Genomic DNA, 24,073 nt, shown 5'->3' with positions numbered 1-24,073 from the left:
TTTTTTTTTTTTTAATATTGGATGTCTATTATGTGCTAGGCACTGAGCTAGATGCTGAAGATACATAGATGAAAGCCAGATGCTACCTTTAGGAAAATTTTTTTACCTACGGAGACCACTGAGGATCAGACAATCACCGTAGAGTGTGTTCAATGACATAAATGCATGCACAGGGTAATATTAATGTACTCAAGTCATCTAGAGGTGGTTAGAGAGTTTCTCTACAGAAGGGAGTTATGTCTAAGCAAATGAAAAAGGAGGCATACCAGGAAAAAGAAAAGGTAGGAATGCTCCTAGGCAGAGGGAACAATATGCAATCTCAGAGAACTTGAACTTACTTTGCAAAGTAAGTTTTTAAGGTTCTTTGGAAAGTACTTTGACTGCAGTAGTGTGTGTGTGTGTGTGTGTGCAGGGGTGGTGGGGAATGAATGAGAGAAGATATTAAGAGACAAAACATTGAAAGAAAAAGCTGGATATCTTGAGGGCCTTAACATGCCATGTTAAGTTCAGATTTTATTCTGAAGGGTATGAGATAAGGGAATTGAATTTAGCATAAAAAGTCTCGATCAGATTTTAATCACAAAAAGATAACTATGATAGCAATGTGGACGATGTAATGAAAGTATGTGTTAGGATGGAGATTAGAGGTAAAGAGACCACTTGGGATGCTACTGAAATAATCTGAATGAGTTGTGATTGTAAGGAAGACCTAAAATAGTCGCAGTAATTGCACCCATAGTACAGGAGGTAAATTTTGTGTATTTACTGGGTCGAACTGACCTTAAGATAAAAAATTTTTGAGGCGCCCCTCTAGTTATTTCTTATTAGAATATAACAATAAAATCATATGTATATATACACACACATATACATGTAAAACATGACTGAATTATGGTAACATTGTAACAAAAATAAACATAATACTTGGTATGAACTCCTTATGCTCTTAACTCTGAAAGAACTATGAAACTAAAGTTCATGTATTAAATGTGGAAAAATGTAAACTAGTAAAATTAGTATCCATATGCTACTTGATTTTTATTTGTTTACAAATTCAGTTGCCTCTTGAAACAATTGTAGAGCTGACTGCTACAGTTTTAGTTTCTTTTAAATTTGGCATGTCTATACTAACTGCTGTATTCCCTATAGAACGACCAGTTTTCTCTGCTAGAACCTTTAGGAGACCTTTGTTCTTTCTTTCACTGCAAATTGTTATCTATTCTGTGCTCATTTGCCTAAGACAAAGTACTATTACATGGTTCCGACAGGATCATAACCTAAATGCAACGCAGGCTCAGGAATCATGTGTCAATGCTTAGCTGTAAGTGGGAACCAAGGTGAGCTAGACTATATTTATATTAATTATTATAGATTAATGAAATAAATCACAACATGAGGAAAAATATCTGATAAAGAATCAAAGATTCTAGTTTGAAATACACTGATATAGAGGTTATAAAAGCCCGTTTGTAACATATCTACAGTTGAATTTGTTGAGTCTGACCTTGTGACTCTCTAGAGTCAAGAAATGCTAGGCAGGTAGGACCGATAAACTAATAAACTAGATTCTAAAGTGAAGGTAAAGGAAGAAAGAAAGGGCTTAGATGCATTTTAAAGTTCATTCCTGTTGTGGAATTCAGACCATAATTTCTTACAGACAAGTAGTTAATGTCTCCAGGTCAGTCCACAAAGGACTGTTCTCTAAATCCAGCCTTTATATGTGCTATGTTCTTATGAGAAAATGCTCCATAGAGTTTCGGATTGGTATCGCAAGAATGATCTATCCTCTGCCCATCAGAATGAAGCCTCCTACCTTTCTGTTTAGTTAGCAGAAATTCTCCTTGCTTCAAGCAGCAGGAGTTAGTTACTTCCAGTGGCTTAGGACAGATACTCAAACAGAACAGGAAGAATTGGACTGAGGGTAAAAATCATATTTAGTGGTTGGATGAAATTTTCAGGAAGTTGGAGATATGTGGCCAAGGAATCTGTACATTTAACCTCGGGTGTCACTTATGGTTGAGTTGGCTCTGGGATCCCCTTTTCTTTTTCACCACCAGATTGATTCACTCACATTCCTCTCCACCGCCAGTATCAATTGCTTTCTTACAGGAACCTCAAACTTTCTTCCTATCTATCCTGTTCCCTATTGAAAGTATAATCTCACAGGGTTTTTTTCTTTCCTATATTTTTGTCCCTAAAGTAAATATGTATCCTGTTAAGCTTTCATAAGGGTTTTTATTTCTAATAATAAGACTTTAGTATTTACAGATGATTATAAGCAAGTTGCTGACGGCATGAAGGTCAGCAAGAGAGTGGCTAAAGTGAGAAGAAGGTAACGAACTCTCACTTGATCCTGGTTTCCTTTCTACCACCACCCCAAACCCCTACTCAGCAAACTAGACCCAAGAGAAAAAGTCACAAGATTCAACTCTATTTAACGGAAAATGAGAAATGATTATTGTAATAATTTCTTTGATGTAACAAATCAGTACAAACTTAGTGGTTTAAAACAACACAGTTACCTTACAGATTTGGAGGTCAGAATTCTGAAATGTATCTCACTGGTCTAAAATCAAGGTATAAGCCAGGTTCACTCCTTTCTGGAAGTTCTAGGGCAGAATCTGTTTTCTTGCCCTTTCCAGCTTCCAGAGGCCACCAGCATTCCTTGGCTTATGACCCTCTTCCATCTTCAAAGCCAGCAATGGCTGGTTGAGTCTTTGTCACATCATAGCACTCTGTCACACTCATCTGCCTCCTCTCACTTATGTAACGACCTTTGTGATTATATTGGGCCCACAGGGATAATCTGCCCACTTGAAGGCCAAATGATTAGCAACCTGAACTCCATCTACAAATTTAATTCCTCCTTGCTGTGTAACATAACATATTCACAGGTTCCACGGACTAGGTGTGGACATCTTTGGTGGCAGCAGGGAGAAGGGGAGGACATTATTCTGGGGACTACAGCTATTTATAATTCATTGGGTACTCTTGAATTGGGGAGTAACTTCTTCCCTTTCCTCCATTGATTCCCACTTTATTCATCTGAAAAAATATTTGACCACATACTCAAAATATCCAGTGTCAAATGGTATAGAAAGTTCAAATATACTAGGGATTAGAAATTTGTGAACTAAATTTTGTCACTGAGTCATCTGTCACTGAGTGAAGTGGTGTTGACACAGTTAAAGTAGGTTGGGGAGTGAATCGAAAGAGAAAAAAATGGAGAGCTTGGCTATGATTTAAAAAACTGGAAGATAGAGTATTAGCTTAGAGAACTTAGGATCAAAGGAGGATTTTTTTTAGAATGAGAGATTTGAGGATGTTTATGGTCAAGCAAGAGTCATGAGGGTGATGAGATACACAGGAGAGGGATTAATGGGTGGAACCAGTTCCTTCACAAGATGTGGCTGTTGGTCAGAAAGTATTTGATTCTGTACAAGGTTGGTAAACCTATAGGGGACTAGAGGGAAGAAAATTAGAATGGGTAAAAAATGAAGATAAATTTTAGGTGGGAGGAGGCAGGAGGTTGACCATTAATATTCAATGTTCTCAACCTGGTAAAATAGGAAGGAGGGCAGTGCGATGACAATGAGTTGGGCATGTGAAAAGGAGGTAACAGTGGAATCACTAAAGATGGAAACTGAAGAACTAATGAAAGAAAAGAAAAAAAAGCCTTACTAAGGGCCTAAGATAGATCGTGAATTTGTAGGGGCAATTTTCCATATGGTTGTATAATTGTTTTCCCTCAGCTTTTAGAACTCTCACGTGTGTGTTTAATACCCACTGGATTTGTTAATAGAGGCTTGCATTCCTAATCGATGTGTGACTATGTGCATAAAAAATCAGTGCTTTTAAACAATGGTATATAGTTCAGTATATTATATTGGTACTTTTTGTGTGTGTGAAATGAACAGCTCTTCTCAGAAATGAAGTTCACGTCTCAAGAAACTGAAATGACAGAACAGAAATTTATATGCCAAATGAGAAAGAGAGGGAGTGTAGAAAGAAATGAGAGGCATTTTACATTTAATCCAGATTCACTAGGAGATATTTATTGAACACCTACTATGCATCAAGCTCTGACTTAGCTTGTGGATAAAATTTACATGATTTTCATACTTTTTTCCCCAGGAGTCCTTAAGTCTGTAAAACTAAGAAGCTGCTTGGGTTGGAAGCTGAAGCCTTGCCCACTCAGATTCTTTATTGCTCTCCTCTCCTTCGATCTCCAATCCCCACTTCTACTCAGGATACCTCAGATGGTTCTTTGGGTATCTCCAGTGTTTATTAAACACAGTTTGAAAAACCAAAGGTCTAAAGAATATTAATACTGAAGCCTCATTATAAGAATAATAGTCACATGTAAAACAAATAATGTGAAATATATTAGGGATAAATGAAGATAGGCACTCAGAGAATCTGGCCTCACGACAGACATGTGATAGAGACAACAGAATTTCAACTGGCCAACATCTCAGTACAAGCCAGCAATGTGCTTACAGCTGCCCAAAGAACCTATACAGTTGTACCCTGAAAGATGGGAATGAGTTGTCCAGAGCAAGGCAGTTGCCACTTCCTCATCTCTACTGGTCATACCACAATAGATTTATGTTTTTTCAACAGCTTTCTTGAAATATAATTGACATACAGTAAATTGTGCATAAAATTCACAATTTGATGAGCTGACATATGTATACACCCGTGAAACTGTCACCAAAATCAAGATAATGAACGAATCCATCTCCACAAGTGTCTTTGTGCTCCTTTGTATACTCTTCCTCTTGTTCTTCCTATCCCCGTCTCCCCTTATCCACAGGAAACCACTCATCTGTTTTCTGCCACTATAGATTAGTTTGTATTTTCTAGAATTTTGTTTAAATAGAATCATATAGTATGTCCTATTTTCTTGTCTGGCTTTTTTTCACTCAGCATTATTGTCTTGAGATTTATCTATGTTGTGTCTCTCAATAATTCATTATTTTTGTTTAATTGCTGAGTAGTAGTTCAATTGATGGACATGCCACAATGCCTTTATCCATTCACCTGTCAGTGGACATTTGGATTGTTTCCACTTGTTGTCTATTACAAATACAGCTGCTGTGAACATTCTTGTACAAGTGTTTGTGTGGACACGTGCTTTCATTTCTCTTGAGTAAATAGCCAGAAGTGGAATGGCTGGATCATATAGCAGGCATATGTTTAGCTTTTAAGACACTGCCAAACTCTTCTCCCAGGTGGCTATACCTTTTTACATTCCTGCCAGCTGTGTATGAGTGTTCCAGTTCCTCATGACTTGTTAGGATTAGCCTTCGCAGTCTTAGCCATTCTAATAGGTATGTGTGGTATCTCGTTGTCATTTTAATTTGCATTTCCCTAGTGACTAATGATATTCAGCATCGTTTCATGTGCTGCTTCCATGTACTGCTTTGCCATCCACATACCTTCTTTGAAGAAATGTCTGTCTATATTTTTTCACTCATTGCTTGTTGGGTCCCTTTTGTCAGTATTTATTTACAGGCAACACAGATTAAACATGTTTAGCAGCCTTAAAGGATTTTAAAAAGTAACAAAGTCATAACAAGATAAAATATGCATGGGGGAGTATGAAAAAGGCTTGAATGACTTTATGAGACGGTGGAATTTAAGGGCTGACTATATAAATCTGAGTATTAAGTGTGTTTTTCACTATTAGCTAGCAGAACCACCTCAACCCATATTGGTTAGTCCCTAAGTTACGTCTAAAACTGAGAGTGTACGCAGTAGTACACCAGAGCTGGCTTACGCTGCCTTCTGAGTACCAATTTAAAAATTTTAAGGTATTTTGCAGGCTGACTGTTAAACATAGCCATTATCAGAAATTACATAAACTGGCAGTAAAATCCAATATATGAGACTGAAAGATAAATACTCAAAACTAATTTTCTAGTCATTTTACAATATTTTTTTATTATCCATGTTTTTATGGTTATGTCTATGGTGTCTACATGGTGGAAGTATTATAATTTGATGGTATACCCCTCTTTCCAACTCTTGTGTTCAGTGATGTCTTGTGGTAGCTTGAAATGGGTCACAGTGGGAGTATTTACCCCAGAGAAATTTGCAGACATCACAATCAGAGCTTTTTTTTGGAGGTGGGTGTGAGGGAGGACCTAGTTGTCAGTACACCAGTAAAGACAGAGCCCTTCAAACTATACTGACTTAATGTCTGTGATGAATAATGGAAGCTTCAGTCACATGGAGAATTCACCTTTATGAAACATTTAATTCCTCAAAAACATCAATATTTTTGCTGCAGAATAAAGCTTACAACATCTGTTTTTCTTGCTGCTCAGTTTTTTCTTACTTCCAAGTTCCCTAAGGTTGAGAATGCCAGAGCCTAACTACTGGATAAGGGAGGATGCTAACACATTATTTCTGTGATCTCAAATTTTAAAATACATAAATTTTTTTTGGGGGGGGGAGTAGAGCTAGAAAGGATGTTAAATACAGAAAGTCGTAGTGGGCAAAAAAATAAGAAAGGCAAACAGCTCTATATAACCAAGTTTCAATTCAGGTAGGAATAGGGGAAATTAGACTAAAATGAAAAGGAGTAAACAGTGATACAAGAGGAAGTCCAAATTCAGCAGAGATGCTGGATGTTATCTGGAATTTAAAGTTACAGACTTGGTAACACAGTATAGCAGTCTAAAGACAATCACACTGCAGAGGACAGATTCTTAGTACAAAGGATGAAGTGACTGCTGTGGTTGAGGTCCATTACAGTTTATTTTTTAAAAGTACTAGGAGAAACTAAAGATTTCAAAAGGAACAGAAACCATCTTAAATTTCAGGATCTAAATGAAAGGCATATAAATTTAAAATATAAAAAACTAAACATATGCATACGGCTTTCAATAAGACATTTTTTATGTCTCTCATAAAATTCAAATAGAGGAAATGTTTGCCTGGATTATAGTAAGGTCCTAGTAGGGACAACTATTTAGAGTGATGCACATAAAGAATAACAGTTTGGTATTAAGTTGGAGGGACCAAATAATCCTTAAACCAGTCAATGCTCTATATAATCCCTTTACCAATAAATGGGACAAAATAGGTAAAACTTTATCAACTTAATCAATAGGTACAAACTTTTTTAAGTTAAAAATGAGGAGGGAATACTAATTCCAAAGGAGATAACTTCTTTCTAGGAACTTAAAATCTGATGAAGGAGACTGAATGAAATGATATCAGATGAAAAATACCTAATATATGAAACTATTAAATGTAATAGAGAACTATCTGCTGAACATTTCTACAATTAACATTAAATAAATCACTATTTTTCTCCCTTTGTCCTAATTTCCAAAATTGGGCCCTCTTCTGACTGACCTATTTAGGTGAATATATTTTCTAGTCATCAAGATTCAATATTGGAGTAATTTTTTTTCTTTCACTCTTTTCTTATCAGTCTCTACTTTAGGCCTTCAAATGCACATTTAGACCTTCCATTTCATAATATACATTTAAAAATATGTCATCATTATATTTGTATGACCACTCTGTGAGTTAAGCAGGCGTTAACATTTCATCATTCTGCTGAAGGCCTACAAGGTGACTGGCATGTAAACAGGAAGCAGAGTAAGACAGGTTACATGACTTGCCCAGGGTGACAGGACGAGTCATTACAAGTCCTGTGATTCGAATGTCAACATTCGTTTCATTACACTATGATGCCTCTCACCAACTCATATTTGGTCCATTACTGTATATCCTAGTGGGTTTCTGGGTCTTTACTCTTCTGTCTGTCTTGCATATCACTATCAGGTTAAACATAGCTTTTATTAAAAGATATCTCAATAAAGAAGTTTTCCAGTGGTTTCCTATTATGTAGATAATAAAAACCAGAATTTTATCTCTGCTTTATATGTGAAATCTCTAATCATACCGGGCCCCTCATGTTCCTTTGAATATACTTTTAACTTCCTGAGACTGCCTTTGCCTCTAACAGTGTTTCCCTTCTTTGAGTTACAGATCCCTGAGTAACAGTAATTGCAGGGAACCTGGACATTACTATATATTATATAATACATAAATATATTTATTATATTACTTACTTATGTATAGTATATAGACTCAACATATGTACAACTACTACGTTATGTGTTTTGATGGAGAGGGGACGGAGTATCCAGTAAAATTTCTGACATTAAAAAGAGTCCCTGCAACCTAAGTGTTCATCAACAGATGAATGGATTAAGATGTAGTGTGTGAATATACATATATGTGTGTGAATACTACTTAGCCATAAAAAAGAATGTGTGTGTGTGTGTATATATATATATATATGTATGTGTATATATATATATATATATATATATATATATATATATATATATATATATATGAATACTACTAAGGAATGAAATTTTTGCCATTTACAACAACATGGTTGGACTTGGTACTATGCTAAGTGAAATAAGTCAAACATAGAAAGACAAATATTGTATGATTTCACTCATATGTGGTATCTAAAAAAGAAAACAAACTAGTGAATATAACAAAAAAGAAACAGATTCACAGATACAGAGAACAAACTAGTGGTTACCAGTGGGGAGAAGGAAGAGGAGAGGGGTAAGATAAGGAAAAAGGATTAAGAGGTACAAACTACTATGTATAAAATAAATAAGCTAAAAGGATATATTGTATAGCACAGAGAATGTAGCCAATATTTTATAATAACTATAAATGGAATATAATACTTAAAAATTGAATCACTATGTTGTAAACCTGAAACTGATAAAATATTGAACATCAGCTATACCTCAATGGGAAAAAAAAAAAAGAGTCTTCTGCAATTCCACTGCAGGTAATGAAGAATTAGGTGGTTTTGATTATGTTTCTGCTGAGAACAACTAGAAAAGCTGAGCTAAAACAAAAATACACATGTTTAAAGGCATTGGAAAGTTGCCAAAACAGTGAGGATTGCAGGGCCAAGATCTAGTAGAGGAGGTGGGCTGGAGAGGTGCTTGCAGCATGTCTGTTGGAGGAATCTGTCTCTTAAAAAAGCAACAAAGAAGGTGAATGGCGCTTTTTGCAAGCTCACAAGCCTAAGTGGCGATGGAAAGGGAGAAAAACTGGAACTGGTCTCACTAAGAAAGAGATAAACACCTCAGTCTTTCAGTTGAGGTCCTAATGCACTGTACCGTAGGAGTCAGAGTGAACTGAAGATAGCTTGGAACTGGCAGGGACTGAATCATCTCAGGCCCTAACTGGACTGTAGTGAGCTGAGTCTGCTAATGGCCCTAGTCTAGCTGCCTAATAGAAGTAAAAGAAATCCTCTCAAAAAGAAAATAATGGTATCCAGAGCCTCAAAATGCCTCTACAATATTTTATATACAATATCCAGCATATATAAAACAATACTTGGGTGTGTGAGATGATATGATAAGACAGAGAAGAAACCACAGAAACAGGACCCACAGGGATTATGAAATGATGACTTTAAAATACAATGATTAATATTTTCAGGAACTTAAAATAGAAGAGTAAGAAGTCTGTAGAGAATAGAAACACAACTGAATGGAATTCTATAATTGAAACATATAACAAATTAAAAACCAAGTGGTTGGATACAGCAGCCAACTATACAGAGCAGAAGACAAAATTAGGGAACTGGAAGAAAATTCAAAAGAAAATATGGTAGAAGGGGAGGGTATAGCTCAAGTGGTAGAGCACATGCCTGGCGTGCACAAGGTCCTGGGTTCAGTCCCCAGCACTTCCTCTAAAAATAAATAAATAAACCTAATTACTTCCCTCCCCCCCTAAAAAAATAAAATAATAAATTAATAAAATATTTTTAAAAAGAAGAAAATACACAGATTAACAAGGAGACAAAAGGATGAAAAATGGAAAAAAAATTTTAAAGTGGAAAAGATACTTAATATAGAGTTTTTTAAAAAGGTCTAATATAGGTATAATTAAGACCAAGAAGGAGAAGAGTGAGAGGTTCTAACAAAGTGACACTGGAAGAGATGTCTCAAATAAAAAGCATCATGCCTCAGATTCAAGAAGCACTAAAAACCTTAAGAAAAAGGCAAAGAAAATCACACCTAGGCACATCATATTAAAGCTGCTGAAAACCGAAAAAGAGGAAAATGTTAAGCATCCATAGATAAAAAAGATCACTCTATCGAATGATGATAAGACAACTGTTTCGCAACAGAATCTATCTTCAGAGTACTAAAAGAAAATACCGCCAACTTACAGTTCATATTCAAATAATAGAACTTTCAGAAATTAAGGTAGTATAAAGATATTTTCAAACAAACAAACTGAGAATCTATCACCAGCATCTCTGCCTTAGAGCAGATGATCTCAGATAGAAGCTGTCAGATTCTGGAAGGGATGGAGAACAATGAAAAGGAAAACTATATGGGTAAATATCAATGAATATAAACTTTACAAAGCAATGCTGATATATCATGGTGTTACACAGATTTAAAACAACACATGAATTGAGAGGCAAGGATAAATGAAGTAGTCTAAGGTGTTCACATTGTCCAAGAAGTGGATACAGTGCTAATGTACACTGGACTTTTAGATGTGAAGGATGCACATTCTAATTTCTAGAGTAATTAATTAAAGAATAGTAAAAGAATATGTAACTAAAAAGCCAATCAAAAGTAAAATATGGAATAAAAAAGCCTGATTTATCCCAAAGAAACTAGAGGAAAAAGAGTGAAGAACATGTGAGACAAACAGTAGGATGGCAGCTTTCGAGCCCTATATATTAGTAATTACCTTAAATATGAACTGATTATCCCAACTGAAAGACAGAGACAAATCACCTTGGATTTATAAAGATACACCTTTAACCTGTTTTCAAGAGACAAATCTTAAATATTAAAATGCAGAAAAGTTTAAAGTGAAAAGATACACAAAAACTAACAGAAAAAGACTGTGGCTATGCTAATATACAAGTAGATTTTAGGCAGGAATTAATACAAGAGATAAAAAGGTCATGTGTCAGGAGTCCTAACAGGAAACAAAGAACAAACAGGATCATTTAAGGAAGGTTTACTTACAGAGGGACTAATTACTAATGTGTGTAACTATCCTTGTATCCTTGTAACCCAGGGCTAACTGCAGGGGAACTGTACCTCTCTTAAGCCCCAAGAGGAAGAAGAAGAAGAGGAAGCAGTTAACCAAAATCTGGAAGGAAAAGAATTGTGAAGAGTTCACATGAGAGAGGCAATGACCTTTGGTCAAGGGACACATCCAGTTCAAGGCAACCTCTACAGTAGGGAGCCAGGGGGAATATATATGCTCACCTCACTCTTTTCCACCATACAGTCTCCTCCCGTCAGCTACGAAGTCATCATGGGGTGGTGTCAATTCAGTTATACTCTCATCTGAAACCAAAAACAGATACATACCCCAGAATTCTTCATATATGGTAGAGGAGAAAAGAAACAAGTAACAAAACATAATCATAGTTTCATAAGACCTGTTTTAGCTGGTCATGAGGACAAAGTTCATAAGCATAAGCTTTCTTTCATCACCTATTCTAGGTTTTTCTCTCACTCCGCCTGCACCTAAGCAAAAATCGAATTCTTTACCAGATGGGGTGACCAAAATATTCATTCTTATAAGATGAATCCTACTGGAAGTCCTTTCTGAGTTATCCTATTTTTTTTTTTTTTTTTACTGGCCAAGAGAATACTAATAAGCATCTTGGTAAATACCATACATTCCATATATAGTCCTATTTACTTCACTGTGTAGCAGCAATCCAATTTCCCCATTTATTTTATTTTATTATTTTTTAATGGAGGTTTTGGGGATTGAACCCAAGACCTCATGTATACTAAGTACTGCACTCTACCACTGGGCTGTACCTACCCAACCCCCAATTTCTCCCTGTCTAAAAGGATCTTTCACCCCTGCCAGTAGTGATCCCCTTCTCTTTCTGTTGGTTATTGATAGAAAAAGCCCAAATTTAGTTCAAAATTGGTAGATACTGACAGGTATATATAGAATAGATAAACAAGTTTATACTGTATAGCACAGGGAAATGTATACAAGATCTTATGGTAGCTCACAGTGAAAAGGAATATGAAAATGAATATATGTATATTCATGTATGACTGAAAAATTGTGCTCTACACCGGAAATACACACAACATTGTAAACTGACTATAACTCAATAAAATTTAAAAAAAGAAAAAAAAAAAAAAGAAAAAGAAAAAGCCCAAACTTGCCAGCAAGCAGTATCTACTTCTAATTCACTGAAACCATGTTTCCTAGGAAGCATTCCTCCCTTGATTACTAAAACCTCCAAAACCACTAAGTCCAAAGTTTCAGGGACCAAAAAATTCTTCAAGTGGGTTATTAAGCATAATAAGATAACCCAACACAAGTGCATACATACGTACACCAAAAGACATACACAAAAATGTTCATTGCAGCTCTCCTCAAAATAGCCAAAAAAAGGGGAAACATCTCCAATATCTATCAGCAGTAGAATGGATAAATAAATATGGCGTATTCACAAAGTAGAATACTATACAGCAATGTAAATGAATGAACAACTGCTCCAGGTAACAACATGGATGGATCTCACAAACAATGATAAAGGAAGCCAGACACCAGAAGAATACATTATACATTCAATTCATATACATGTTAACCATTGTCAAATCTAATCTTTGGTGTTAGAATTCAGGATAGTGATTACCTTTAGGAAAGAAGAAGAGTAATGACTAAGCAGGGGCAAAGTTACTGATGTGGGTGGTGATTACACAGTTATCTTCACTTTGTGGCAAGTTGTGCTGAACAATTATATTTGTGCATTTTTCTATATGTCTATTGTGTTTCCATTTAAAAGCTTATTTAAAAAAATTAATATAATTGCCCTCCTGTGTATAATGTATAATTTCTCTGCTTTTAAGTTGTTTTTCTTAGTTTTATCAGTTTGACTATAACATACATAGGTGTAACTTTCATTATAATTTTCCTGCTTGTGATTTACTCAGCTTTGTGGATTTGTTAACTTTATGCTTTTCACCAAGTTTGGAAAACATGCCATCGGTATTTTTTTTTTTTTTTTACAAAATCAGTCATACTGACAATAGAGGGACTACTCTCATCTCCACTTTGCATACCTTTTGGGGAAGGTGGTAGTATATATTGATTACTGATTTTAGGCATATACTTCATTCTTTAGGTCACTACCCCAATTTATAGGTTGTTGTATCCCCGCTGGCCTCATAAATGGAACCAGTTTTCCAATTTGTTCTCCCCAAGTTCCTGTCTAGCCTGTCAACTCATAAGGCACTGACAGTGAACCAGTGTATACCCTTACCTCAGGCTGCGTCTCCTAAACTTCTTCCCCATGGAAGGATTTCCCTTTACTATTACATGTCAGGGCCACTAAAGAGTGGTGGGGTGTGTCATGACCACTCACATCCAGCTATTGCCTGCCCACTGCACATCCTTTCGTGAATGAACAGGACTCACACTTCTTTCTCTGCCGTTAACTGGTCAGAGGGAACTCCTTATGAAGCCAGCGTATGTGGGCTGGGGGAGAAGTGCTGAAGGACTTCAGGGGCAGGGGCTATAGGAGTCTGAGTCACCTGCATCTGGTTGACTTGTGGCCGTGTCCCCAGTCTCACAGGGATGGGCTGCTGCTGTGCTCGTCCAGCTGTATGATTTGGCGAACCGGATAACACCAGTTCACGATGGGCGGTTTTATTATTCACATGGTCATTTGATGTCCTATGGTTAGGTGTTCCATCTCTACCAGGTAGCAGGAGCTGCTTTTCAAATAAACAAGACAAAATGGTTTTTTTTTTTTTTTTTGAAAACAAAATGTTCAAAGAAACAAAATTAAATGCTGTTTGCTGAGGAAGACACATCCTTATTCCAAAACCAAAGGGTCTATGTTGTAATTGTCCTACTGGAGCATATCCAAGGTTTCATGTAACATCTCTACCACATGAACTTCCAATACCACTGGATCTGCCCAATCATGAGGCCCAACTGGCAAGACAGTTTGCTCTGGGCCCCACTCAAAACTAGTAGTCTTATAGTTACCCAGGAAACAGCAGGGTGCAGGGTGACCTGCTCTAACCTATATTTTGTTGCCTCCAGAACCCAGAAAGGCCTGTTACACATTTTCTCCTTTTCCTTTGTGGTAGTGGTAGAAAACACAACGACCCATCACTTACCTGAAAGGATATCCTAATATGTCTTAGGCCACTGCAGCTCTCGAAACTTACAGCAGGTCCTGGAAGTTTTGCAGGGTTTATCTTGCATCTTCTGGCATGCATATGTCTTACCAAAATATGCAGAATGCTTGCTACTCCTTGTACACTAGGTTCATTTAATATAATTTCTTTGCTATAATAGACCAGTGTGACACCCTATGGCACAGTGAGCTAATCAAGGTCCCTTCATATAAGAGACAACAGTAAAGTTGACATAGCTTTGAGACAAGACAGTTAGGATTTACTGTTGTCCCTTCCGTTTAAATGCAATCTGCTTCTGATTTTCTTTATTGATTGGAATGGGGTAGGGGTGGGGGCGAGGCACATTTCCAGATCAATACCTGTATATCATGTCAAAGTCCATATTAATTTCTTCCAATGAAGATACCACACTTGGATACCACAACTACAACTGGCATCCCCCCGCACCTGATTAAGCTTTGCAATAATCCACTGTCATTCTTCACTATCCATCTGTTTTTTACACTACCATCTCTATGACCCATCTGGTGACCACATAGGGAATTAAAATGGGAATAGGATATGAATCATCATGCCAGCATGGTGGTGCTAATTTCTTTCACTGTCTTGGGAGGGAGTGGTAGACAAGCAGTTCTGAACTTCCAAGTAGTCCTTCCTACCGTAACACTCACTCCATTCATTGGTCAGGAAACCAAAATGAAGGTTGCTTCAGCTATTAAAATATATTTATTCTTACTATACATCTGGGACTGGAGAACTAACCTCAGTATGGGTCTCTCTGGGCTCAGTGTTAGCCAGACTCAGCCCAAGACTCCATCTGTCATTTGACTTTCTTAGGCCCCCTATTCTAACCAATAAATGGCCACTGGAGAAGAATTAAGGCACTGATTCCCTAATTTGCTCACTGGAGTTACCTGGGGAGTAAAAAATACAAATGCCTAGGTATCGTCCCAGAAGTTGAGTTAATTGGCTTGGGGTGGGCGTTAGAATTCTAAGGTGTTCTTATGTGCAGACAAGGTTGGGAACCACTGGATTAGGACTCATTCATGGTTGTACTGCTGTGGCTGCATTGCAGGGTTCTTCCTCAAAGGGATCAAATCTCTCCCCATCATCAAGAAGTACCAAGTCTGTGAACTGGATGGGATGCTTCAAATTCAACACAAGTTGGTTTACATTACAGAATTCTTCCACCTATATAGATGTCAAACAGCACCTTAATAGGTTAATCTCTTTCATTTCTAGGGACCTCATGATCATTTAGCCATCCATTATCACTTCTCCCTGTGGGTCAAAACACTCTGGTTAACACTGTCTTCTTTGGTTTACTATGGTAATTGTGCCTACCTTGTCTCTGATGGTTATATACCATCATGCGGTCTCCACCACTGTGGGGTATATTTGACCAAGAACTCGTATCCAGAATGTATTAAGAAGTCCTAAAATTTAATAAGAAAAAGATTGACAACTCAACAGAAATATGGGTTAGTGACTTGAACAAGCACTTCAGAAAAGAGGCTCTCCAAGTGGCAAATAACATAAAATGATGCTCAACCTCAATAGTCATTGGGAAAATGCAAATTAATGCCAAATGAGATACTACTATACACCCATCAGAATGGCTAAACTAAACAGACTGACAATACCAACTGCTGCCCAGGGTGTGGAGAACGTGAAACTTTTACTGCTGGTGAGGATATAAATAACTTTGGAAAACTGCCATTCTTTACAAAATTTAATCCTACCTCTCAATAGAAATGTCTGCCCATGTACAGCAAAAGACATATAAAAGAATGCTTGTGGCCCCATTATTGGTTAATAGCCCCAAAGTAGAAATAACCCAAATATCCACAATAGAATGGATAAATATGTAGTTTATCCTTATAATGGAATATAGCAATGGATATGAACAAACTACTTTACAAACAACACAGATGACTCTCACAAATATAATGGTGAAATATACATTTAATCTCATTCATGTAAGATTCAAAATCAGCCAAAACTAATCTATGGTGGAAGTTAGTAAGAGTGGTTCACTTAGAGAGGAGGGGCAGGGCAGTTACTGAGAGGTCACATCAGAGGATTTCCATGTAACAGGTGATATTCTATTTCCTGGGTGGTAGATACAGGGGAACTTTTACTTTATGATAAATAACTTCACTTATTTCTGCAGTATGCTGTATTTTTTTAAAGGGTGGTCCTAGTAAGTTTGGGAACTACTGGCTTATGCCTCCTTGCCCCTTCCATCAATTCAAGTACTTTTTCCTTCCAGGCCTAGTTCAGATTCCACAACTTGTGTGAAGCCCAACTACTTCAGCTAGAAATGATTTATCTTCCTGCCTGATTTTTATTATATATCTTGGGAGATAATGTAATATAGTAGAAATAGTATGGGCTAAAGGACATGGGTTTTATTCTGTAAGGCAATAATAAGGAAGAGAGTGACATGGTCATATTTGTATCTGCTCACCATGAACTTGTTTAATTATTTTTACTTATATTTCTTTGAATGTATGGACAAATATAAAAATTGACATACATATTACATGTAAGTGTAAATATTACACGTTAGATTGCTGTAATATTTGATCCCAATGAATCATGCCTCCTTTCTTTATGCCTCTTTGCAATGTGCCTTTGCCAGTTTATCAAAAGATAGTTTATTTCCCCACATCTTAAATCTAGGCTAGCCTTGCAACTTATCCGGCCACAGAATGCAGTAGAAGTGACTTTGGGCAACTTCTCTGGAAGAGATTTAGAGAGGCTTTGCAGCTTCTTTTTTCCCCTTTTGGGACACTGGGCCACTATGCTGCGTAAGACTGGGATGAAAGACCATGTGAAGGGGGCTATGTGAATGAATCCAGAGAAAAACAGCAGAAAACGTTCTAGCCAAAACAGCATGGTGAGAAATAATAAATCATTATTGTTGTAAGCCATTAAATGTTGTGGTGGATTTGTAATGCAGGAACAGATAACTGTGGGGGGAAGATGCCCCCTTTCCTTCGTTACCTAGCTCACCTGTTAATCTAGTCTGCTGTGCCAGAGGCTGCTATTGTTGCTATTGCTCCTTTCTCTATTCTTCCTTTATTACCAGAACTCCCAAGTTTTTAGCTTGGTACAGTGTTACACAGGCAAGGACTATACTTCCGAGCCACCACTGGAGCTGCAGCGACGTGACTACATTTTGGTCCATGGACTGTAAGTGGAAATGATGGCTAAAACTTCTGTGACGTGCCCTTAAAAAGAAGAGGTATGCTGCTTTTCCATTTCCCATTCCCAGATGTATCAGGAGCTGGAACAGCCATCTTGGGCCATGAAACAGAAGCCACATATTGAGTGCAGCAGATTAACCAGCCAGAAGGAGCCTGGGCCCCGAACACCTGAGGCTGCGCTGTCAGTCTTGAACTGATTATTCCTGGACTGTTTCAGAAGAGAAAAAAATAAACTTCCATTTTGTTTAAGTCATTATTATTTTGCCCTTAAAGCAACCAAACCTATATCCCAAGTAATATTTATTTTCCATTATTTCCTCCATATAATTATATACAAATACACATGTGTTTATATATTTACAAATAAAAATATTTTCAGTGTAAACATGCACACACAAATATGCAAACATTTATGTGTGTTGATGATGATGTTTTATAGACTGGGATCATATTATACACACTTTTCTTTATCTTGTTTTTTCTCATTAGCATAGTATCTAGTGGAAATCACAATTCAACTCATATTGTTTTATTTTATTCCTTTTGATAGGATGCATAAACTGTAATCCACTCAGCCATTTTCCTATTAATGAGCTTATACTTTGTTACTTGTTTTTTGCTACTATGGATGATGCTGCAATGAATACTCTTATAGATAGATCCTTATGTATTTTATTTCTGTAAGACAGATTCCCAAGAATGATACAGCTAAGACAAATCATATCTGTAGTTTAAAAAATTTTAACACAGGTTGCCAGACTGTTTTGCAAATAGGTTGAAAAAGTTCACATTTAAACCAGCAATGTTTAATACCCTTTTACTTGGATCCCTACCAGCAGTAGGTGTTATTGGTTATTTAACATTTTGCCCAATCTGAAAAGATGTTTCACTTCACTTAGAATAGGAGAAATGCACAATAAAACTATACTAAGATTAAAAATTTTCACTTAGTCCCAAATCCAAAAGTTTTGATAACGTACTCTAATGACATGTTGTGGGGGGCACTCTTACTTGTTTATATAACACTTACAGAGGCAAATTTGGCATTATCTGTCCAAATCACACATCACACATCCCTCTTGACCTAGCAATCTTCTTTCTGAGAAATCTTGTAAGTGTGAGACAAAATTATACACAGTATTATTCATTACCACATTGTTTTTAAAAGCAAAAGACTGAAAACAATGCAAATGTCCATCATAAGAGCTCGTAAAATAATTTCTGGCATTTTTGTAGTGGAATACTATGAAGCTGTTGAAGGATAAGGACTCTCATTACAGAGCTACTTACAGAACTCTAAGTTGAGTTGTGGAACATAGTGCATATTATGATAACCTTTGCTTTAAAAAAAAGGAGAATGAAATAAACTTGTGTTTATATAGAAAAGCTCTGGGAAGATACATGAGAAACTAATAAGAATAGTTGTGAGATGGGTGGCATTGGCATGGGAAGTGGGTGGAAGGGAGATATGTGGGGGACACTAACTCAAAACATAAATACCTATCTATCTATCTAGATGCACACCCACACATACCATCTGAATGAATGACTCCTCAAAAAGGGAAGAAAATGAAAAACAGTTCCAGTGGAGTGAATTCCCCAGTTTCCTTTATGTGACTTTTGACAAGTCAGTTTACTTATTTGATCCTTTCTTCAATTGTAAAACCGGGATAAGATCTGCTTCACAATGCTCTGGTGAGTACTAAATTAGATGTGTGCTCAGCTCAGTGTCTGTCACACAATAGGCGCTTAAACATGAGTTGAATAAAAAAAATGGTGTGCCAATCTGTTAGGTAGGCCTAATTGGCAGTTCATTATTTTAATTTGCATTTGCCTGATTTCTTCTGATTTTGAGCATCTTTTCACATTTGGATTTACACTTTGCTGAATTCATATTCCCAGCCCACCCACTTTTCTGTTGAATTGCTTGTTCCCTTGACATGAATTTCTAAGAGCTCTTTTAATATTGTAGATGTTAAACCTCATTGTAAATATTTTAAAAAATTTATTGTATATCTATTAACTTTAACTACGTTAAAGTTTTTGCATACAAGTTTTATTTCTTATACTGACAAATGCCTACCTTTTTTGAGCAGAATGTGTATTCTGCTGTTCTTGGGTGAAGTATTCTGTAAATGTCAATTAGATCCAGTTGATTGACGGTACTACAGAGTTTAACTATATCCTCACTGATTTTCTGTCTGCTAGATCTATCAATTACTGAAAGAGGGCTGATTAAGCCTCCAGCTAAAATAGTGGATTTGCCTGTTTCTCCTTGCAGTTCTATCCATTTTTGTCTTTGCTGCCTTAATGGTCTGTTGTTAGACCTACACACATTAAAGGTTGTTACATCTTTTCGGCAAATTGACCTCTTTGTCGTTATGTAATGCCCCTTTCTATCCCTGATAATTTTCCTTGTTCTGAAGTCTGTTTTGCCTGAATATAGCAACTGTAGTTTTCTTTTGATTAGTATTAGCATAATAAAATCTCTGTCCATTCTTTTACTTTTAACCTATCTGTGTTTTTACAGTGGTTTTCTTATGTATGGTTCCTGAGGAAATAGAGATCAAGGGCTGTTGGCTTCCACTCTCCAAATTAACCCTGGCTAAGTACAGAAACAGGAAGCAAGGGCTGGAGAAGTAAAATCAAAAACTGTAAGGAAACCCTTGTTAGGGTCAGAGTAAGTTGTTCAGTATTGTTCCTGCTGCTCCCCCACCAAACGGCCTACTTTGGGACAATCAGTGCCAGACAACTGATGACTACAGAAATCATCAGCAATAGATCAGGCTTCCTAGTGTAGGATAATATAAAGGGTCTGTTAAAGTGAGTTGCTGATTAAAAAAAAATGGTGCGGGCTGACCAGATACTCTAGAGCAGTGGACCTTCACTTCACCACTCCTTCCCCAAACCTCCAGGATTTCGGTGGATTACAACAGACTTCTGCTGCTGGATTATGAGTTTCAAGGCAAATTCTTGCTAGATGAGTTGTCCAGTGAAACAGGAGCCAACAGAGAGCACTAAACTCTTCTGTGGTGCCTGGAGTCCTCTGCTCTCTGTTCCTTAAATTTGTGGGAAGGGAACTAGGGTCTGCCCTTTTGCTCATCCTCCACATCCATTACCAGAAAGAGCGGTAGAGAGTATGAGCTTGTGGACCAAAATACCTAGACAGCTGAGGAGTATAATCACTATATAACACAACAAAGTAAAACAACATATGCCAACTGAAGCAGAATTATAGGAGCAGATATTTAATTAAAAAAAACAAGTTAATATTTTAAAAAATTCAATTATTCATTAAACAAATTTTTACTGAGCACCTACCAAGTGCCAGGCACTAAGGATTCATCAGTGAACAAGACAGATAAAAATCTTTGTGAACTTTTCTAGTCATGGGAAATGGCATGGGGAACAGAGACAAAAACATACAAACAACTAAATATCTAACCAAATAATTTTAAAATTTCTAGGGTCTTTCCTTTGTTGTTCCAGTGCTTTCATATCTGGGAAAAAATCTTCATCCAGAGATTTTAGCTTTACAATTAAAGTATTTTAAATTATAAAATAATATCGTACATGGTAAGAAATTCAAATAAAATGAAAGCAGAAAGTAAAAGACCTCATTAACTCTTCCCCATACTCCTTTCCACAGAATTAGTCATTTTTCTGTGTCCCCTTCCAGAAATTTCCTATGCACAATCAAATGTGTGTATGTGTATAGTTTTAAAAATTTATAATAGGATACTATACATATTTTCCACAACTTGCTTTTTTAACATATATGGATCTATTCCAGAGACAGAGGTTTTAAAGGACAGTAGAAAATTCATTTAAAAGGCCAAATTATAGAGATAATACAAAGATCAGTTTTTGCCAGGGGTTTGGGGTGGGGGTGGGAGGGGAGTAGGGGTGAACAGGTAGAACACAGGGCATTTTTAGGGCCGTGAAACTATTCTGTAAGACACTATAACACTGGACACATGACATTATGTGTTTGTCAAAACCTACAGAACTGTACAACAGAAGGAGTAAACCCTAATGTAAACTATGGACTTCAGTTAATAGTAATGAATCAATGTTGGTTTATCAACTGTAACAAGTGTGCCACACTAATGCAAGATGTTAATAATAGGAGAAACTGAGTGTATATATGTGTGTATACAGTAACATATGGGAACTCTATATTTCCTGCCCAATTTTTCTGTAAACCTAGAACTGCTCTAAAAAATAAAGTCTGTCAAAAAACAAAAACAAAAACAAAAAAACACCCTTCATTTAGAACAACTGTTTTTAAAGCCTTGTATAGGATATTTTAGAGTTGGAGGCTAGAAGTCAAATATCAGGCAGATCGTTGCTATGCTAGGCATAAAATGAGTAGTACTAAGTTATCAAAGTAAATTAGTTTGAACAGATTTGTTAATACCTAAGAAAATTATACCTTAGAAAGTCTCTAGGAATTTTCTATTAGGCAATTCTATATACTGCTTGTTTTCAGCACCACAAAGTATTATCGAAGATTATTTTTAAATAGTTTTACCATTTGTTATTAATTTACAGATACCAATTTTTTTCTCTAGTTTTGCTTTTATTTCCAGTTTGTTGCATTTCCTCTTAATGTTGTGGGTAAGGCAAGGCAGTTAAAACATGGTTCCTTATAAACAAAGGGGAAGTATAACATAATGCCAAGCACCAAAATAAAAATACTCTTTTAAAAAAGCTTTGTTTACCCCTTAAAAATGTTTGAATAAATAAACTGAAAGATGTAATAAAAATCCTCTTAAAAAATTTGCTTCATTTCTCATGTAATAATCATTAATTTAACCCCAAACTTAAATCATTAATTTGAACCCAGGAGGGTAAGTCTCCTCTCACTTTGTTCAAATGTATTAGGCATTCCATTAATTTTATCTTACTGATCCAGTCTATCTGTCTGCAATCCCTTTTACCGCTCTCTTACTTTAGGTTTCTGATTTCCTTGATCACATGTCCTACTTCTTGGTCTAATCCTCATTGTAGGGGACACATCCTCTATTAGCTTCTTGAGAAAGGATGAACTGTAAATTTGAGAACTTTTAGGTTTGAAAATAACTTTATTCTAGCCTTATGTTTGATTGATAGCTTGGCTTGTACACAATTCTAAGTTAGAAGTAATTTTCCTTAAGAATTTTGAAGCACTGCTCCAATATCCTTTCACTTCCAGAGCTGCTGTTGAGAAGTCCAACTCATTCACCTCTGTATGTGTCATATGAAACCTGTTTTATTCTCTCTATAAACTTGCACAATCTATTCTTTGTCTCTCTACTTGTTATCTTTGTAGAGAAAGGGGAGACAGGAGAAACATAGAGAAAGAGCTCGAGAAATTAGCATGGGGTCCCCTTAAACATCTTATACTTACAGCAATCTTAATCAGGTCCCCAAGAGCCGCATGTGATTAGTATGGACACATTGCACTATCAAACAGACTGTGTAGCCCTAGAGCAACCACTGTGAAAAACAAAACAAGGTTCAGCTATAATAAAAAAAGATGCGCTGATAGTGATGTAAAAATAATAATTATGACAAAGATAAAAGCTAACACTACTGTGTGTATATATGTGCCAAGTACTCTTTCAATTGCTTTATACACATTAATTCACTAAATTCATATATGCAATACAACCATAAGAGGTAGGTATTACCTACTTTCTTATAGGTTATATAATTTACCCTGGCAGAGCCAGAATTCTAGTCCAGTCCAGCTCCAGAGTCTTGTGGTCTTAACTATTATGCTATACTACCTGCCAGCAGTAGATGGTAGTCATTTTTTGTTGTTTATTGTGTTGCTTTTAAATATCTTTTCTTGACAAAATAAAAAGTTGGCAAACCTCTGCTGATTTTCTCAATTAAAAAATCTACCAGTTGGTGAAGGGTGAAGGGTATATCTCAGTGGTAGAGCACATGCTTAGCATACACAAGGTCCTGGGTTCAATTCCCATTACCTCCACTTAAATAAACAAATCTGGTTGCCTCCCCACCCCCAAATTTATTGGCTGCTGAAATATGAAAGCCTGGAAATCACCAGTTTACAGAGCCAGTAGAGAGCAAGAAAATGAAACTTTGAGAAAAGAGAACTGATGGAAAAAGATCTTGGAGGATCCGTTTTAGAACACAGGGAACAGTCAGACTTGAGGGACAGGGCAAGTGCTGAGTACGGGAGGAATTACAGACACATTTAGAGATGATGGTGAGGAAAGATTCTCTGGTAGCTAAAAATCAAGGTCATCTGAGTTCAAAATAAGCCTGATAGTATCAATTAGAAGACTTAAGTAAATAATATAGAACGGTAAATATTTGGAGGAACTTTTGTGAGGAATGGGAAAAAAAATAAATCTAGGAATGGACTGACAAGACTAGAAAAATAGAGATGGTTTCAACACTAAATATTTTGAAGAAGTGAAAGAATAAGGTTGGTGGGAGTAAGGGAGGGGATGATGTATAAACAAATACATGAAGCTGTGGTCAGAGGGTAGGATTTTGGAATTTAAGATCTCAAAGCCAAGGTCAGTGTTCATTGATGATGATAAAGATGATAGTGATGATAATAACCATTCATTAAACACACTAAAAAATTAGTTATATCTAGTCATAACAATCATT

General features: G+C 36.4%; 1 long non-coding RNA gene across 6 annotated transcripts in view; it reads left to right on the top strand.

Moving 5' to 3' along the window:
* Positions 1–22,526, top strand: part of LOC123616484 (uncharacterized) — a 29,608-nt gene extending 7,082 nt beyond the window's left edge. For 3 of the 6 annotated variants that reach the window (XR_006724483.2, XR_006724482.2, XR_012499555.1), the window contains one exon: positions 17,323–22,526. This is a non-coding gene — a long non-coding RNA (uncharacterized LOC123616484). Of the gene's footprint in view, positions 1–4,134; positions 8,383–11,115; positions 11,253–17,322 lie in introns of those variants that run through there. The other 3 variants (XR_012499559.1, XR_012499557.1, XR_012499556.1) reach the window with 3 other exon arrangements.
* Positions 22,527–24,073: the final 1,547 nt, after the last annotated feature.

Source organism: Camelus bactrianus, chromosome 2, assembly GCF_048773025.1.
Source record: "Camelus bactrianus isolate YW-2024 breed Bactrian camel chromosome 2, ASM4877302v1, whole genome shotgun sequence".
Taxonomy (NCBI): domain Eukaryota; kingdom Metazoa; phylum Chordata; class Mammalia; order Artiodactyla; family Camelidae; genus Camelus; species Camelus bactrianus.
The sequence above is the reverse complement of the archived record's forward strand: the minus strand, read 5'-3'. Positions and strand labels throughout refer to the sequence as shown.